Source organism: Pimephales promelas, chromosome 3 (genome assembly GCF_988280905.1).
Source record: "Pimephales promelas chromosome 3, fPimPro1.hap1.1, whole genome shotgun sequence".
Classification (NCBI taxonomy): Eukaryota; Metazoa; Chordata; class Actinopteri; order Cypriniformes; family Leuciscidae; genus Pimephales; species Pimephales promelas.
This window is the reverse complement of record NC_142771.1, coordinates 4,702,921-4,720,198: the sequence shown is the minus strand read 5'-3', so window position 1 is coordinate 4,720,198 and position 17,278 is coordinate 4,702,921. Positions and strand designations below refer to the sequence as shown.

General features: G+C 35.9%; 2 protein-coding genes across 3 annotated transcripts in view; both read left to right on the top strand.

The window, feature by feature from the left end:
• The window catches only part of LOC148981893 (GTPase IMAP family member 8-like), a 128,823-nt gene that overhangs the window by 57,271 nt on the left and 54,274 nt on the right, over positions 1-17,278 (top strand). The gene's annotated exons all lie outside the window — the stretch shown is intronic.
• Positions 1-17,278, top strand: part of LOC120463191 (GTPase IMAP family member 8) — a 39,168-nt gene that overhangs the window by 10,688 nt on the left and 11,202 nt on the right. The window lies entirely within an intron of this gene.

Here is a 17,278-nt window from a genome sequence, read left to right as displayed (position 1 = left end):
CAATGGCCCAGTTGACAGTTGACAAGGACAGTTGACAACCCTCAGTGTCTGGATCGGGTTACTGCTGCATCGTTACGAAAGTTTATTATTTGCATTTTTTTAAGCCTTGCCAATTTAAACATTAAAATTTTTTTTAAACAAAGAGCAAGAAGGCACGAAAGACAACTCGATTTAATACGCGTACACTGTGTGTAGTTTTGTGTGCAACACGCATCCAAAGCATGCACCTAGAATGACCATCGCAGGCAGTGTGCAAATGTTGAATTGATTTATTTTTGATGATTTTTTTGTGCTTGATTTTTTTTTGGGCTTTGATCATAATTAAAAATTGTCAAAATGCCCGTATTGGCGAATATCCTCATAAACACAGTGGGTTTTGTCTTAAGTGAGCGTAAAGAGTTGAGAAATAAGTTTCCTGTGTATCAGTTTATTGGATCTGTGCATTCGTTCTTAAAGTGACAGCAGACTAATAAACCTGCTTCTGTATGTTTTAATGATAATCACACAATAAGGAAGGGACAAAGAAGGAATTGATTTGCTGCTCATGACTGAATAACATATTTAACTTTTATAAGGATTAATCTATATTTATATTGTACGGTGAAGACTATGCAGTTATTTTACATTTGATTATTCAAAAATCTGAACCTGAAAAACATGAAATGCAGTTTTACTGCATAAATTTGTATTTTTGTTCTATTGTATTTATTTTTGCTATTGCTTGTAATTTGATTATTTGTTATTTTGTTACTGACAGTTTACTTGTTGTCTTTAATAATATTTGAAATGTAAATGAGTTAGGTTAGTAGTTTTCGCTGTCACAACCTTATTAATTAAAGGGTTATTTCACCCAAAAATGAAAATGATGTCATTAATGTTTCTCCCCCAAGTCGTTCCAAGTCCGTCAAACCTCCGTTCATCTCCAGAACGCAGTTTAAGATATTTTAGATTTAGTCCGAGAGTTTTCTGTCCCTCCATTGGAAATATGTGTACGGTATACTGTCCTTGTCCAAAAAGGAAATAAAGACATCATCAAAGTAGTCATGTGACAACAGTGGGTTAGTTACAATGTTTTGAAGCATCGAAAATACATTTTGGTACAAAAATAACAAAAACTACGACTTTATTCAGCATTGTATTGTCTTCCGGTTCTGGTGTGGATCTGCGTTCAGTGAGACGCGGCTGACGTGTGTCTGGTGCGGCTGAGCTTCGGTTACAGTCTGAGGGAGACGCACGCTGTACAAAACGATCTTCACAAAGGATTTCCACACAGCCAGCCATATTTATTTGAACCCAAATACACGGACGCACCAGACACATGTCAGCCGCGTCTTACATCAGCGTCTTACATCATGTATTTTCGATGCTTCAAAACATTGTAACTAACCCACTGTTGTCACATGACTACTTTGATGATGTCCTTATTTCCTTTTTGGACAAGGACAGTATACCGTACACATATTTCCAATGGAGGGACAGAAAACTCTCGGACTAAATCTAAAATATCTTAAACTGTGTTCTGGAGATGAACGGAGGTTTGACGGGCTTGGGACGACACGAGGGAGAGACATTAATGACATCATTTTCATTTTTGGGTGAACTAACCTGTTAAGATTTTGGGTCAAAAACAATGAAAACAATAACAATGCCTATTTTATTTTATATATTAGTTTTCTTTCTTTTTGGTGGGGCCAGTGAATGTTTTGACAAGTAAACATTTGAACCACTGAAAAAATCTTTAGCGTTGAGCACCAGTGTTGTGCAAGTTACTTCCAAACTGTAATACATTAGGTATTACTTGTTACTGTTATTTAAAAGTAATTCATTACCTTACAATATTACTGTCCCAGAATTGTAATGCGTTACATTACTCATATATTACTTTTGAGTTACTTTCACCAAAATAACTAAGTAGAACTTAACTTTGGGGCTGTAACGATATGCAATATGAAACCGAAATCGCGATTCGCCACACGACTCAGATCCACGAAACTACAGAATCGCGACACACCTCTTCCAACTCCAGCGTTATTCTCCTTACCGTCCATATCCAATGCTGCCTTATCTTTAAATTAGGCTATTAGTATTATTTGAAGTTAACATTATAAAATACGTAGACCTACACCACAAAACTAGTTGAGGATAAATTATTTAAAATTGGGGAAGTCCAGCATTATGGACATGACATTTGCAGTCAAAACTTGAAGTAAACATTCTCAGAAAATACATGTATTGAAACGTATATAGGCTACTTCCTTAAAGGACTCCAGACATTAGACAAATATCAGTCTATGTTTTATTTTTAATATTAGGGAAAAGACACACATTCATGCGTGACAAAAAAATAGGAGGTAAAATATATTTTTTGTAATTCTGTTAATTACACTGCGCAAATCGGATGAGGAAGGGTTGGCTCTCCATTCTCCATAGAACTTAAAATATTCATTTTATTTTAGTTTTCGTGTTCGCATTTATGAGGAAAAAACAATGTTACAGACGCGACCGCTCTGAACTGGCACTAAAAGACTGCTTTAAAACTTTCACATAGTCTGTTGCCTTTAAGAAGTAAAAGCAGACAATACACTGTACTACAACTGTAATACAAGCCTCACTGAACATGTAACGAGTAAAATATTACTGAAAATTGATTAGTAATGCCTTACACTACTGCGTTACTGCAAAAAGTAATATGTTACTGTAATGTATTACTTTTGTAATGCATTACTCCCAACACTGTTGAGCACTGATTCAATTTCAGGCTTTTGGAAGATTGTTTCAAAATATTCTCTCCTGGTTATGAAAAGCAAAATCAGATGCAAGTTTGTTGTTTATCATTATAATCCATTTGAGAAAGTCAATCTGGACAACCTAGAATATATCTCAAGGATAAAGCATTAGCAAGTTTCATACCATTGCTAAAATCACATAACTGTAATTGCATCTAATTTGGGGTGGTGATGGTGCAGTGACCAATGTGTCCCTGAGCTCCAGAGGCGTGTGACCTCTGACATATATAGCAATTGTAAGTCGCTTTGAATAAAGGCTTCAGCTAAATCAATAAATGTAAATGTAATTTTGATCAGGGACCTTCATGGCCTTAACACAGTAAAAAATGAACTTTGGCTTCATTGGTTTTATGTCAGCAAGAAAGCATTACTGTGAAATCTATAGTCTCTGTGAGAGTTGCCAGATCCCATTATTAACAAAGCAGTCATTTATTTGACTTCAATGTTTTGTTAAATAACTACAGTCTTTGGTCTGACTTGTTTGTTTTTTTGTTTTGTTTTGTTTTTTGTCTATAATTGTTCCTGTTAAAGGAGTCGTTCACTTTTGGAAAAACTTTTGCTGATAATTTACTCACCCCCATGTCATCCAAGATGTCCATGTCTTTCTTCAGTCGAAAAGAAATTAAGGTTTTTAATGAAAACATTCCAGGATTTTTCTCCATATAATGGACTTCAATGGGAACCAAACGGTTCAAGGTCCAAAAGACACTTTCAGTGCAAACTGTTCAAAGGGCTTTAAACGACACCAGACGATGAATAAGGGTCTTATCTAGGACCCTTCGAGTCATGACTCGAAAAAAGATTGGTTCATTTTGATGAACGAGTTCGAACAGGAGAGTCGTTAACGTGCGTCACAGAAGAGAGCAAGACGAGCATTTGAGCTTATAAAACTTAAACTTTGTTTTTTTATTTATTTAATGAGCGATCGTTTCGCTAGATAAGACCCTTATTCATCGTCTGGAATCATTTTAAGCCCTTTGAACAGTTTGCACTGAAACTCTCTTTTGGACCTTGGACCGTTTGGTTCCCATTGAAGTCCATTATATGGAGAAAAATCCTGGAATGTTTTCATCAAAAACCTTAATTTCTTTTCGACTGAAGAAAGAAAGACGTGGACATCTTGGATGACATGGGGGTGAGTAAATTATCAGCAATTTTTTTTTATTATTAAAGTGAACTACTCCTTAAATTATTGTTCCTGTTTTGAGGTGTGTATTGTTCCCAAATTGTTTTGTTTCCTTTGTAGTTTAAATGCATTAAGGCTGTAGTCTCCTTGTTTGTCAGTATTCTTTTTTTCTTTTCATTTCTTGTCAAAAAGTTTTTTTTTTTTTTCATAAGAACAATCAAGGAAAAATGAACATAACAATTTTCATTGTTCTTTTGACTTTGCTGTATTTTGGTATGATGTATTATTTCTCATTTGATAAAAGTCCTGCGCTTGAGTTACACCCGTCGCTATAATTGTGAAGGTTGTCTGAGATCTTAATCGCGTGCGAATCGGCCATGTCTGTAATTTGTAAAGTAAAAGTTCCCCGGCAAATGACCTACTGTATTTCGCTGAACACTGAGGTCCTGTGCTAATATTAGTTCCCACTGACTGCGAATCGGCTCATCTGGGTTGGAGTGTTTTGATAGTATTTTGGGCGCTGGGTCATATCGCTTTACACAACTAAATAATTTACAGAAAAAGACAGCTGAAAATCACCAGAAGAGCAAAAACAACCTATAACGAAAAGAAATGTCCAATCATCAGAGTCAAAAAATGTCTTGATGTCATATCTGGGACTGGGAGATAGGTCAGTAAATTTGTGTAAAATCACATGCTTGGTTTATCCCGTGCCAATGCGCCACATGATGTGGCGGGGTCATTTCTAAATCACACAAGGTCCCCAGATAACACTAATCCCGTGTGCGAATATGGCTATAGTTGCTAATTTTGAGTTGCATAAATGTTGCATTCAACATTAAAAAATATAAAGAAACAATTGTGTGATTTTGTTTGATTGATTGGGAATCTACACTGCAACAGCCTATCATGGCCTTACACATTTTGAAAGCTGGATGAGTTTTCACTGGTTTATTCCAAAAGGGACTGGGGAAAGGTGAGCACTACCTCCACTCAGGCCCCGTCCACACTACTGCGTTTTAGTTTAAAAACGGAGACCTTTTGCTACGTTTGCACCTCCCGTCCACACTAAAACGGGAAAAACGAAGACCTAAAACGGAGAAGTTTAGAAACGCTGCGTTTTGCGTTTAGAATATTATCCGGAGTAGAGGGCGTTTTAGTGTGGACGAGACAAAACGGAGGAGTTTACAAACGGTGACGCAGGGGCTCACGCTCGGCTCTATGATTGGGTGTTATCAGTCATGACGTATCCTTACCTGATTCGTCATTCACTGTTTACACCGGCACGCGCATGCCCAGTGTTGGTGAATACTAGTCACGTGACCCGCGTTTTCAGTCGTTTTAATGTGGACGGAGATCGTTTCTAATACGCAGATAAAACGCTGGTGTGACTGTGGACGGAGATCGTATTCGTTTTAATTCTCCGTTTTTAAACGAAAACGCAGTAGTGTGGACGGGGCCTCAAACCGGTAGGTTCAGTGTGTGTGTTTGTCTCGTGCGCAATCCCATGTTGACGGCTTTAAAATGCAACGAGAGATATGCTTCTGGTGTTACATCTGATATGTTGTATAGTCAAGTGTTTTAATCGATATTCGGGTGATTCTTCAATTAGGGGAACTTTTATGTCCCCAGGTTATACATTCATGTTAAAAATACAATATTATAAAATAAACAGTTTAGTTATTTAAAATTATATTTATTGTACCACGAAAAAATGTTATACACTAAAATCAGTATGATTTCCATTTTTAAAATTATTTTTATCACTAATATTTGGCTATTCAGGCCTTGTCCCCAACCCAGACTTCAAAACTTGTCTGCTCTGAAAATGTGATAAAATGTAATCAGTTCATTAAACAATAACAATATATGTTTAAACAGTAACTTTAAAAGGCACTTGATGCATAATTCGGGTTAATATCTGTGCAATTTGTGAATATTTTTAACAATTTAGTATTGTCCACAACAATACTGTCATTACCGCAACAGTCTATAATTACAACAAGGATATTTCTGAGGGTGAGACTTGTTTATGCCGTAACCATGGAAATGAAGACTAGAAGTGGAGCACATGTCAGCCATGAAAGAACAGTGAAATTTGATGTCTGAAAAAGTAAGTTATTTAATCTTGAATTCTTTCTGATCATGGAGTAGACTTATTCAGCGTCATTACCATAAATGTTGTAGCAGCAATATTTTGATACATTTATATATACATTCACGTGATTTATGTGTATTTAAAGTTTTTTGTACTAGCTGTTGAGTAATGTTAGCAAAACCATGACCTAGCATCTTTTTTTCCTGAAAAAAATTAAAAATATCATTACCGCAACACGTCATTACCAACACACAACTTGTTGTGATGGTAATGACAAGTGATGGTGGTAATGACATGTTCCGTGTCACTATCTATATCATATTGTGTGTTTATTAATTAAGTTAAAGAAGCATAATACTGTGGTTTTACAGTGAAACTTAAGTGATAGGTCTTACTTCATAAAACAATTTTTTCTTATTTTTTTAACCAGAATGGCTTCCAAGAAATCAACAGAAAGGTCTAAAAATATAGAAAAAAATTGAAGGGAGATCCTGTAAAATATCAGCAGTATGTTTACAGAGAAAAAGAAAGATACAAAAGAAGAAAAGAAACAGGAAAGCTTAAAGTAATCTCACACTTTAAGGCATTTTTCCACTACACAGTACCAGCTCGACGGTGTTAGGCCTACCACTCATAAGCAGTGTGGAACCTGTGTTAGGCTGGGTCCATACGTTGCGGTCCCTACAGTGACGGGAGTGTGTGATGCAAATCACGCACGCCAATTACATTGGCTCGTTCAATAGTACTCGAAGAACATAGGCTCCCTGGCGCGATCCCCATTCAGTCAACAGTCGACAACGTCCTCCGTTCCCTCCTTCAGGGAACGGTGGGTTGCATACGCAACCAGGGCGATTTCTTTTAACAACACTCACCAAAAGTCATTATTTTAAGCCTTTAAATTTGCTTTACGTATCAGTGCACTTTTCATTTATGTCATTACCAAAACACTATGTCATTACCAGAACAGTATGTCATTACCGCCACGTTGCTTAATTTACAGCAAATGTACCTTTAAAAATGTTTTATGTTCAATCCTGAGATGCTACATGAAAAGCCTAATAAAATACTCATTCACCTATTCAAAGAAAAAACATCTAAAATTAATTTTCCAGAAATTAAACAAAAGTGTGCTTTGACGAACACAGAAAAATACGTTTTTATGGTAAGAACAAGAAAATATCCGTAATTCGCTGAGTGGAAACATTTTGTTTTTTATACGCATTGTTAAAGGTTAAAACTATTTGCAAGATAAATGAGTTTAAATGATCTCCTTGATACATTCTGTGCATTATAAGACTTTTTGATGTTGTGATGGGAATGACATTTTGAAGTGCCAGTTGACAAATAGATATAAAATACTCAAATAATATTTAAGCTCAGTTGCGGCCATTATTATATCTTTACATCAAATCATGTAAACATTGTCTTGACATAATTCTAACAAAATTTAACCAAATTTCATTAATCAAAATCTAAGATGGCAAAATAGCCCCCAATTGAAGAATCACCCATTCATAACATTGCTTTTGTGTATATAGGCTACTGGTCGTATTGCTGGTCGTATTGCCAATCTGAAATTGCTGGTATTACTGGTCGTATTGCCAATCTGAATTTTTTTATACAGAGATGATGGCCTAGTACTAGAGCATTATGCAATGTATCATTAAAAAAACCCAATATTTCATATGCAAGCTAATGGTGTAGTTGAGGAATTGCGTGGTATATGGATACAAAAGAGTACTTTTGTATCCATATACCACGCAATTCCTAAGATATAGCCTAAAGTAACTTTAGGCTATATCTCCAAAAACACAGCATATATATATATATATATATATATATATATATATATATGTATGATTAAAAATGTATATTTTTTGTACAATTACTCAATAAATTGTTGGGGTCGTATAGACCCCGAAGCCCAGAAGTGTAAACAGGAAACGAAGACCATTTCTTGAAGGTTAACCCTTATGCTGCATTAGGGACATTTTTGGTCTTTTGCAGTTTAATTTCTTTGACCATTTTGGCTGTTTTAATGCAAATGGTATGTAATTTGGCAAAATTGTGACTTTTTGGATAAATGTAAAAAATGTGATCCAAATTTGCAAAATATGTATAACACACACTGTGTATCAAATAGTAACACTCAGCAGCATAAAGACCAAAAATGGCCCATTGAAACCCATTAACACGTTGTTTAAATCCGAGGCTGTCAATAATACATGAAACATGATTTTTGCTCAAACATCCTTTCATTTTGAAGCAAAAGCATTATATTTGCATTATATCCACAAGTTTCCGAGGGGCGCTCCTGTAAAAAATAAAGTGGGTGAAACTTCCGGTGACGCGGCGGAAGTAGCATTCCAATGGTATTTTGTGTGTTAGTTAGCGAAGAGGCTAGCTGTTTTTCGGAGAATTATTTTACTATTTAAAGACGCAAATCTTTATGAGAGATGTTGTTACGGAGCTCAGGGACAACATGTGCTGTTCGCGGTTGTATGTATAACCGGACTAAACTAATTCAGTGGCTTAAACGTGATTGTTTTGAACATAAGCTGAAAACGAAATCAGAGTGTTCCTGCCAACGACTGTAGTTTCCATCACCTCCCAAAAGACGACGAATCTTCCTCTGTACATTTGTTTAAATTCTTAATATTCTATAAACTTTTATCAGCATGTGTTTGGCTGTTCTCTACTGATGTTTCACCTAAACTCAGGATCAAAGCCTGTGTTGACAGAATACCAAATGTGCAGTTAATGTATTCAGGTATCACATTCATTTATAATTTTGAATAAACTCCAAAGCACAATGACTAAGTGTGTATTTTTTATTTTAATTGTTTGTCAGCTCGCACAACTGTCTGTCACCATGCCTTGATGAGTATTAATAATGTTATTATAATACTCCCAATCAACTACTGCGGAGGGTAAAGGTACTGTTATTTCACCCTTTTTAATTTCGTTGAGGTTGTGTTCCCACATCGTTAGCTAGTTTGGATCGCTATAACTTGAATGACTGTCAACTGTTGAATGAACGAGTGTCAAGCATGTCAAATCGTGCTTTGTTTACTTCCAACCGGAAGTCGCGCCCACTTTTGACGCAAGGCCTCATGGGGCGTAGGAAACTTTTTTTTTTTTTTTTTTTTTTTTTTTTTTTTTATTGTAAATTACAAAAATTAGTCAGATACATTCAAACACCAAACAGAAATAGAAAGGTTAACAAATTTCTCCTATCATAAAATATAAACATAAAAAACAAAAACAAATATGGATACACACACACAAACATATCCATACATACGCATTACAAGTATTTCATTTAAATAAAATAGATGAATAAATAAATAAATAAAAATACAATAAGAATAGCTAGCCACAGAATACATAAATAGTAAATTCCTCTTACACAGCCAATAAACATTGGGTAAATTAATCACTATAATATCAGGGAAGCTTACCAAATATATTTTCATAGCACTCTATAAGTCTATTACACTTCTTATTATCTATCAGGGTAAGGGAATTGAAAAGTAATTTAAGTTCTACTAAAAATAAAGGGAATGAGGGTTGAGAGCCTAAGAATTTCTGCTTATGAATGAAAAATTTCCCCAATAAAATTAGAAAGTTCACCACATGAATTAGAGATTGATCCTTACTATTATCATAATAACATATTACATCCTTGAGAGAAAAGTTATAAATCATCATGGGAGGATGGAATATGAAATAATTTAAATCAGACCAAAACTTCTTTGTAGAATCACAATGAAAGAAAAGATGAGTAAAAGTTTCATCAGCACATCCACAAAAAGAACAGGAGCTATCAACATCCATATATTTGGATATAATTGAATTTACAGGATAAATTTTATGCAAGATTTTAAAATGCACTTCTTTTACCTTGTTGGAAATGCAAAATTTATTAGGTAAAAGCCATGTTTTTTTCCAATTTATATCATCCAACTGTGAATTCCAGAAAAATTTTCCTCTTGGAACGACTTTGTTTTTACTTTGCAATATTGTACGAATATATTTATTGTTACATTTTTTATCAAGTAATTGAATGCCGTTCATAGACAATGTAGGTTGAGGATATGGGGTATTTACTTTATTAAAAAGAACATGACTCCTAATTAGATGGATCAACCCAGAAGGGATGGCTTTAACTACCGCATTGTATTCCTTAAAAGGAATGGGAAAACTGTGCTTCATCATGAAGTTCTCATATGACAGAATGGAGCCATGTTCATCAACCAAAGACAAGATATTTACTATATTTCTTTGGAACCACTTTGGATAGAAAAGAGAGGAATTTTTACTAGTTATATTAATATTATTCCATAAGAAAGTTTTGTGAGGAGAAAAATTGTGGACATAACATAGCTTCCATGCAAGAAGTGACTGCTTATGAAACTTAGATAATGCAACAGGGAGTTTGTTTGGACAGTAATTACATATCAAGACAAAAGAGAGGCCACCAATTTTTTCAAAAATGTAGTTGGGGATAAAAAACCATACAGAATTAGGGTTTGCCAGGCATCTTTTAAGCCAGTTAATTTTAAAAGTATTAATAGTATCAATGAAGTTTAAAACTTCAAGACCTCCTTCCGCTCTGCTATTAGATAGCACAGCTTTTTTAAGTTTGTGAGTTTTATTTCTCCAAATAAAATCAAGGAATAACTTATTAATGTCATTGGCCATGGATTCATTAACAAAAAGAGAAAGTGATGGGTAAACAAAACGAGACAGACCTTCAGCTTTTGATAAAAGCACTCTGCCATATATCGTTAAGTCTCTTTGAAGCCAGAGGTTAAATATATTCTTCGTTTTTTTTATTCTCTCATTAAAGTTCAGATGTTGTCTGGCAGAAAGATTCCTGGATATATAAATACCTAAATATTTCACTACATTCTTTACAGGGATACTTCCTATCGAGGTATCTTCACAATCATGCACAGGCAATAACTCACATTTAGATATATTCAGCTTTAAACCCGAGGCCGCAGAAAACTGTTCAACTAACTCAATAGCTTTAGGTATCTGATCTTTATCTTTAAGGAAAAGTGTTGTGTCATCCGCCAGTAGCGAAATTTTTATTTCCCTATCAAAAATGGAGATACCTTTCAAATCAGGATTGCATAAAATGTTCCTGGACAACAACTCAACAACTAAAATAAAAAGAAAGGGCGAAATAGGGCAACCTTGTCTGACACCCCGCTTTATCTCAAATCTAGGAGATGTGTTGAAATTTATTATCACAGAGCTATTAATTCCTTTATAAAACATTTCAATCGTCTCTACAAATTCCATTCCGAAACCAAACAACTTGAGGCATTTTATGAGAAAACCATGTTCAATGGTGTCGAATGCCTTATAAAAGTCTAAAAAAAGGATGAAAGCTTTAGAATGTACTGAGTTTGCATAGTCCAATAGGTCTAATACCAGTCTAACATTGTTACTAATATGCCGTCCCTTAATGAAACCTGACTGAGGTTCAGCAACAATATTATCAAGTCCAGTCTTTAATCTACTTGCAAAAACTAAAGCCAAAATTTTATAATCAATAGTCAATAGAGTGATGGGCCGCCAATTATCTATTAGTAAAACATCTTTATCAGGTTTTGGTATTAAGGAGATAATCCCCTGTTTCATCGTTGTGCTCATTTCTCTCTGACTGATGCAATCTTTATACATGTAAAATAACGGATTTTGAATAAGGTCCCAGAAATGAATATAAAATTCAACTGAAAGGCCATCGATACCGGGTGCTTTCCCCTTTTTCATTGAAAAAAGTGCTGTTTTAATTTCATTCAAAGTAATCTGCGAGTCACAAAGTGTTTTAAAGTCATCTTTAATAGCAGGCACATCCTTCATTAATTCAGAAATGAAATTTTTACATTTGCAATCATCAAATTTGGAAGTGTAAAGGGCACTGAAAAATGAAGAGACAAAGTTGGAAATCTCGGTTATATCTGAACAGTGAGTTCCATTAATGTTAAGAACATCCAGTGATTTCCTCCTTCCATTTCTTTTTTCCAGAGCAAAAAAGTAACTTGAGTTGGTTTCTCCCTCCTCTAGCCATTTAGCTCTGGATCTTATAAAAGCGCCTTTAGCTAAATCCTTATACATTTGATCAATTTTTAGTTGTGACTCTTTTAACTCCACTTCTTCCTCAGAAGATAGAGTACTTTTAGTTAAAAGAATGTTAATTCTATTAAATAACTCAGATTCTTTTTGATTTCTGAGGAATTTAAGTTCTTTGCTTCTTTTAATAGCAGCACATCTAGCCATATATTTAAAATATTCCCATTTTTGCATGAAGTTGCAATTTGTATTATCATTAAATATTTCTTCAATTATTTTTTTAATATTATCATTGAAGTTGACGTCCTGGAGAAGAGAGTTATTGAATTTCCAGTAACCTCTTAAGTTTGCAGTTTCCTGTGAATTTCCCAATTTCAGAATAATTTGTTTATGATCCGATAGAGGGGCAGAAGAGTGAGACACGTTTTTAAGAAGATGAAGAGCATTTGTTGAAATTAAAAAAAGATCTATTCTAGATTTACACGACAAACTTTTGTTAGACCAAGTAAAATTCAACAAATCAGGATTCAAAAAGCGCCATGCATCAGTCAGAGACAAGTCACAACAAAGTTTTAAGATCAAATTGTTATTTTGTAAAGATTGGCAAATCTTGGGAGGATACCTGTCTTTTGCATCATCAGCACATTCATTAAAGTCACCACCTAAAATTAAGAGGGAGTTTGAATACTTCTGTAAGAGTTCATTTAATTTTGAAACTATGTGGGAGAAAAGCCCTTTGTTCAGAGAGCGTGAGTTGTGACCATAAACATTGCACACAATAATGATTGCATTATTCTGCCTAGTAACAATAGTTAACCATCTGCCATCATCAGAAGATACCACCTCTAGAATATCTCCCCTAAATCTATGTAGAAAGATAGAGACCCCAGCTGAGTGATTGGTGCCATGACAACAGTAAATTTCGTTTCCCCATTGCCCTTTCCAAAACTTAATGTCTGATTCACAGGAATGTGTTTCTTGAAGAAGAATTAAATCAGCCCCACTTTTTTTACAAAATAAAAAAACAGCTTTCCTTTTTACAGAGTCCCGTATACCCCTAGTATTCAATGACATCACAGTAAGAGAATTTAGCTTAACATCCATCAAAATAAATTAACAGAAACAGAAAAAAAGACAAAAATAAGACACAAACTAAAACAAGCTCTCTAACAAGTAACAGGAAATGTAAGAAGTGTTTAAGTAACAGTTAAGAAGGATTGATTCACAACCATTAACATTATGGTGAAAAATTAGCAACTAACTAAATGTAAAGCACCATATATAGGATCTGGAACAAGAAATAGAATTACAAACGACCTTTAACTTAGCCATGTATACCATTTACTATAAACTTAGTTTAATTATAAACTTTAGGTACTTTTTAAGCTACTAACTCAGGAGAACATGTTGTAGGTTAATTAGAGAATTTCAGAACCAAACATTATGACCAAATAATCACAAATAACCATTGACCACTAGCGAGAACCTTTAAATCGTCTCAGGGAAAAATAAAATAAAAATAAAATAACTTTCTTTCCTTTTGCTATTTCCGATTATTTTTCCCTTTCTCTCCTCCTCCCTCCCCTTACCTTATCCCACCGTTCTTTCTCCTACACAGTACATACCGACGTTGATGTTTCTTGAACTGAAGAAAGATCATTAGTCTGCCGGTCTGCAGCTCCGATGACAGAAAAACCGTAAGATTCACTCTGGGATCACCAAAGTCACCATGCAGATTCCCGTCCATAAAGTGTCAGTTTAGAAAAGTGTTAATCAATGTCTGCGTAGTTGATCTTTTTCCCATCAATTAGAGCGAGAGGGCCAAGGAAAGAAGCCTTTTTCCCCTCCTCTCTTGCTTTTTTAACCAGGGGCCAGAGCTTCTCTCTGGCAATTCTGTCCTCCGGAGACAAAGCCTCTGTAAGCCGCAGTTTTTTGTCACGTAAAAACCTGCTCCCTTTAGCGCTCTTCCAGACAGCATCACGGATGCGGCGGAGTGCAAACAGGATAATGACAGATCTGTGGGGACCATCCTGTTTTTTAGGACCAACGCGATGGGCAATGTCGATCCCCTCCTCCAGATATTCCTGTAGCCCAGGAGCAACTTTTCCAATCACAGTAATCACTAACCTTCTCACATCCTCGTTAGCCTCCTCTTTCATCCCGTGCAGCTTTAGTGCCCATCTCCAGCTATAACGTTTGCATTCGGCGACTCCTTCCCTCAGAATTCGGTTCTCTTTTTTCAGATTTTCAATCTCTTGCGTCGTGTTTTTCAGTACTTCTTTATGTTGCTCAACGTCCACCACAAGTTGTTGAACAGTAAATGAGAGTTTCTCAATTTGCTTAGAGGTTTCAGTTGTTGTAAGTTCGATGACCGAAATTTTCTGAAATGAGTTGTCAATTTTTTTCCCTAGTTCACCACAACTTTTGGCTAAATCTTGGATAGCCGCCAAAATGTCCGCATTGCCATTCTCTTCGCCGTCACCATTACCGTTACTGTGCTCGCGCTTCTTCTTCTTTAGGGCGGGTTTCTTAGAGATATGAGTTGAGGTAGCGAGACTGTCCCCCTCTGTTTCACCTGGGTTAACGTCAAGTTTAGTCGACATATCTTCTTTACCTGAGTCTTCCATTGAAACGTCTGTGGTACTGACATTAGAGTTGTCTTCCATTGCTCCCTTTTGCGTTCCTGTGTTGACAAAACTTTAGTCCCGTTACCGCTAGTTAACTTGTGACTTTTCCCTTTTGCCGGTTCTTCTTTTTTAATGTAATACAACACTTGTTCTATCCCGTAGTACCAAATGTAGTTTCACCTTACATTCAAGCCATCATTACACCAGTTATGAGTCGAAGTAATTAGGTTGTGTTATCAAAAAACCTCCACTTTTCTGACAGAAGAGTTCAATACAGCCTCCTCACACCAGCGCCATCTTGGCCCCCCGGCGTAGGAAACTTGTGGATAGTGTATTCCACCAGATGATGTCACTACATCTGTATTCCCTATGGGTGGAAATGCACCTTATTTTCCTGGTTTCCACTAGGGGCAGTATGGAGTGCGTTATGAAGCATTTTAATGGCTCAATGATCTAAAATTATGTCTGAGAGCAATGTGTGTGTGTGTTGACAAAAGTGTGTGTGTGTGTGTAGGGCCTAAATAAAATACATGTTGTTTGTGTGAGTGGCAAATCACAATATCCTAAAGGTCATATTTTACCCTTTCTGTTTACTCTCTCTCTATCTCTGTCCCCCCCCCCCTCTCTCTCTCTCTCTCTCTCTCTCTCTGTGTGTGTGTGTGTGTCAGTGGTGTTGTGTATGTGTGTGTGTGTGTGTGTGTGTGCGTGCGTGCGCTTATAGCTAGAGAAAGCGCTTCTCACAGCATTGTTTTCTTTCGGTTTGATTCATGCATATTTTACGCACAAACATGAATCTTTTGAATTTTACGCATCTTTGACATCTTTTTTAGCAGTCTATGTTTCAAAGTTAATTGATAACTTCGCACGTATGAAGAGGCACAAACACAGCCATGCAGTCAGTCCTTAGACAATAATAGACAATAATAACAAAGTCTGCCTTTCATACAAGTGTGGTTGATGCAAAAGTTATAAAGGTATGCACATCTTTGGTGCAGCAATTTTAAACTCGAAAAGATGAAGAAAAGCTAGTGGGTCTGCTGCAGACACCCATGACAAGAGGAGGAGGGGGTGCAGTTTCAGCCCTAGCAAAAAAGAAAAATCTCCACTTCCTGCTCAAAATGTGGCATTTTCATCTGTAAAGCTCAACTTCAGACAACAGCAAAAGGGGCAAAACGAGTGGGTCTTGAGGAAAACATTAAAAAGACGGAAGCAACCAAGAACTTGCCGGGCCAGAGACGCCAATCCACCTATATCAATTCATCGAACTCGACGGACAAAAAAAACTCGAATGGACAAAAGACTTCAAGTATCTTGGCTCTTACATTGCATCGAGCGAAACAGACATCAGAGCACGAAAAGGACAAGTGTGGGGACCATTCTGGAAAATGAAGGATGTATTTCTGTCAAAAACTCTTCCAATCAAACTCAAACTGAACATCTTTGAAGCAGCGTGCATTTCCATCCTCCTGTACGGCTGCGAAAGTTGGATTATCAACCAGAAAATGCAAAACTCACTCAACAGCTTCACTACCAGTTGCTACAGAATCTTGGCATAAAGAAGATGGATCGAATAAGTAACCAAGCTGTATACAAAGCCGTTGAAAAGAACCAGCTTATCCTTCAAATCCAAGGCAGCTACGCTTTGTCGGCCACTCACTTAGAAGAGACCCAAATTACCAAATTAACAAATATGTGTTATATGCACCCGAAGAACGACATGGCAAACGAAGCCGAGGAAAGCCACGCACATTATACCATACATACAACGGCAAACTAATCAACAATGACATGCCACCAACAGCTGACGAGATGCAAAGAGCTGCTAGTAATCGAACAGAGTGGAGAAAACTTGCGACCGACTGCAAACCCGTTTTGTTCGCAGCCGATTGATGGTGATTACATCTGTAAGGAGCATGCATTGCAATTCTGCAGCTCCTGCAAATGAGCTGAAGAATGACCCCATTTTGTTTTGAAGTTTTGATGTTTTATGTTTATAGAATACTTTTTTTTTTTTTAGAAAAAGTAACAATTCATGTTCATGGCATATTCAAAACTGTTATAATCCAAAGTCAAGGGTTTTTCTTTGCATTTAGTTTATTGAAAATAATTGAATTTTTGTGTTTTTTCCTCTTATACTAATCAATGGTTTCGCCACCAAAACTGGTAATTAAAGGGTTAAAATCCTGAAATTGAATACATTTTTGGTAGTTATGATGAGGACTGATGCTGATTAAAACATTTAACTTGGTAAAAGTGGAAAATAATAATAATATATAAAATTTTAGGCAATATTTAATATGTGGCCATTTTTGGTCTCTAACGCGCTAAGTGTCGGTTTTTTTTTTTAAATCTGGCATAACACAAAATCTTTAAATGCACCAGAAATAATGTTGCTGCTGATCTTTGACATATTCAAGACTGTGATAATCCAAATCTAAAGTTTTCTCTTTGCATTTAGTTTATTGAAAATAATTGAATTTTTGTGTTTTTTCCTCTTATACTAATCAATGGTTTCGCCACCAAAACTGGTAATTAAAGGGTTAAAATCCTGAAA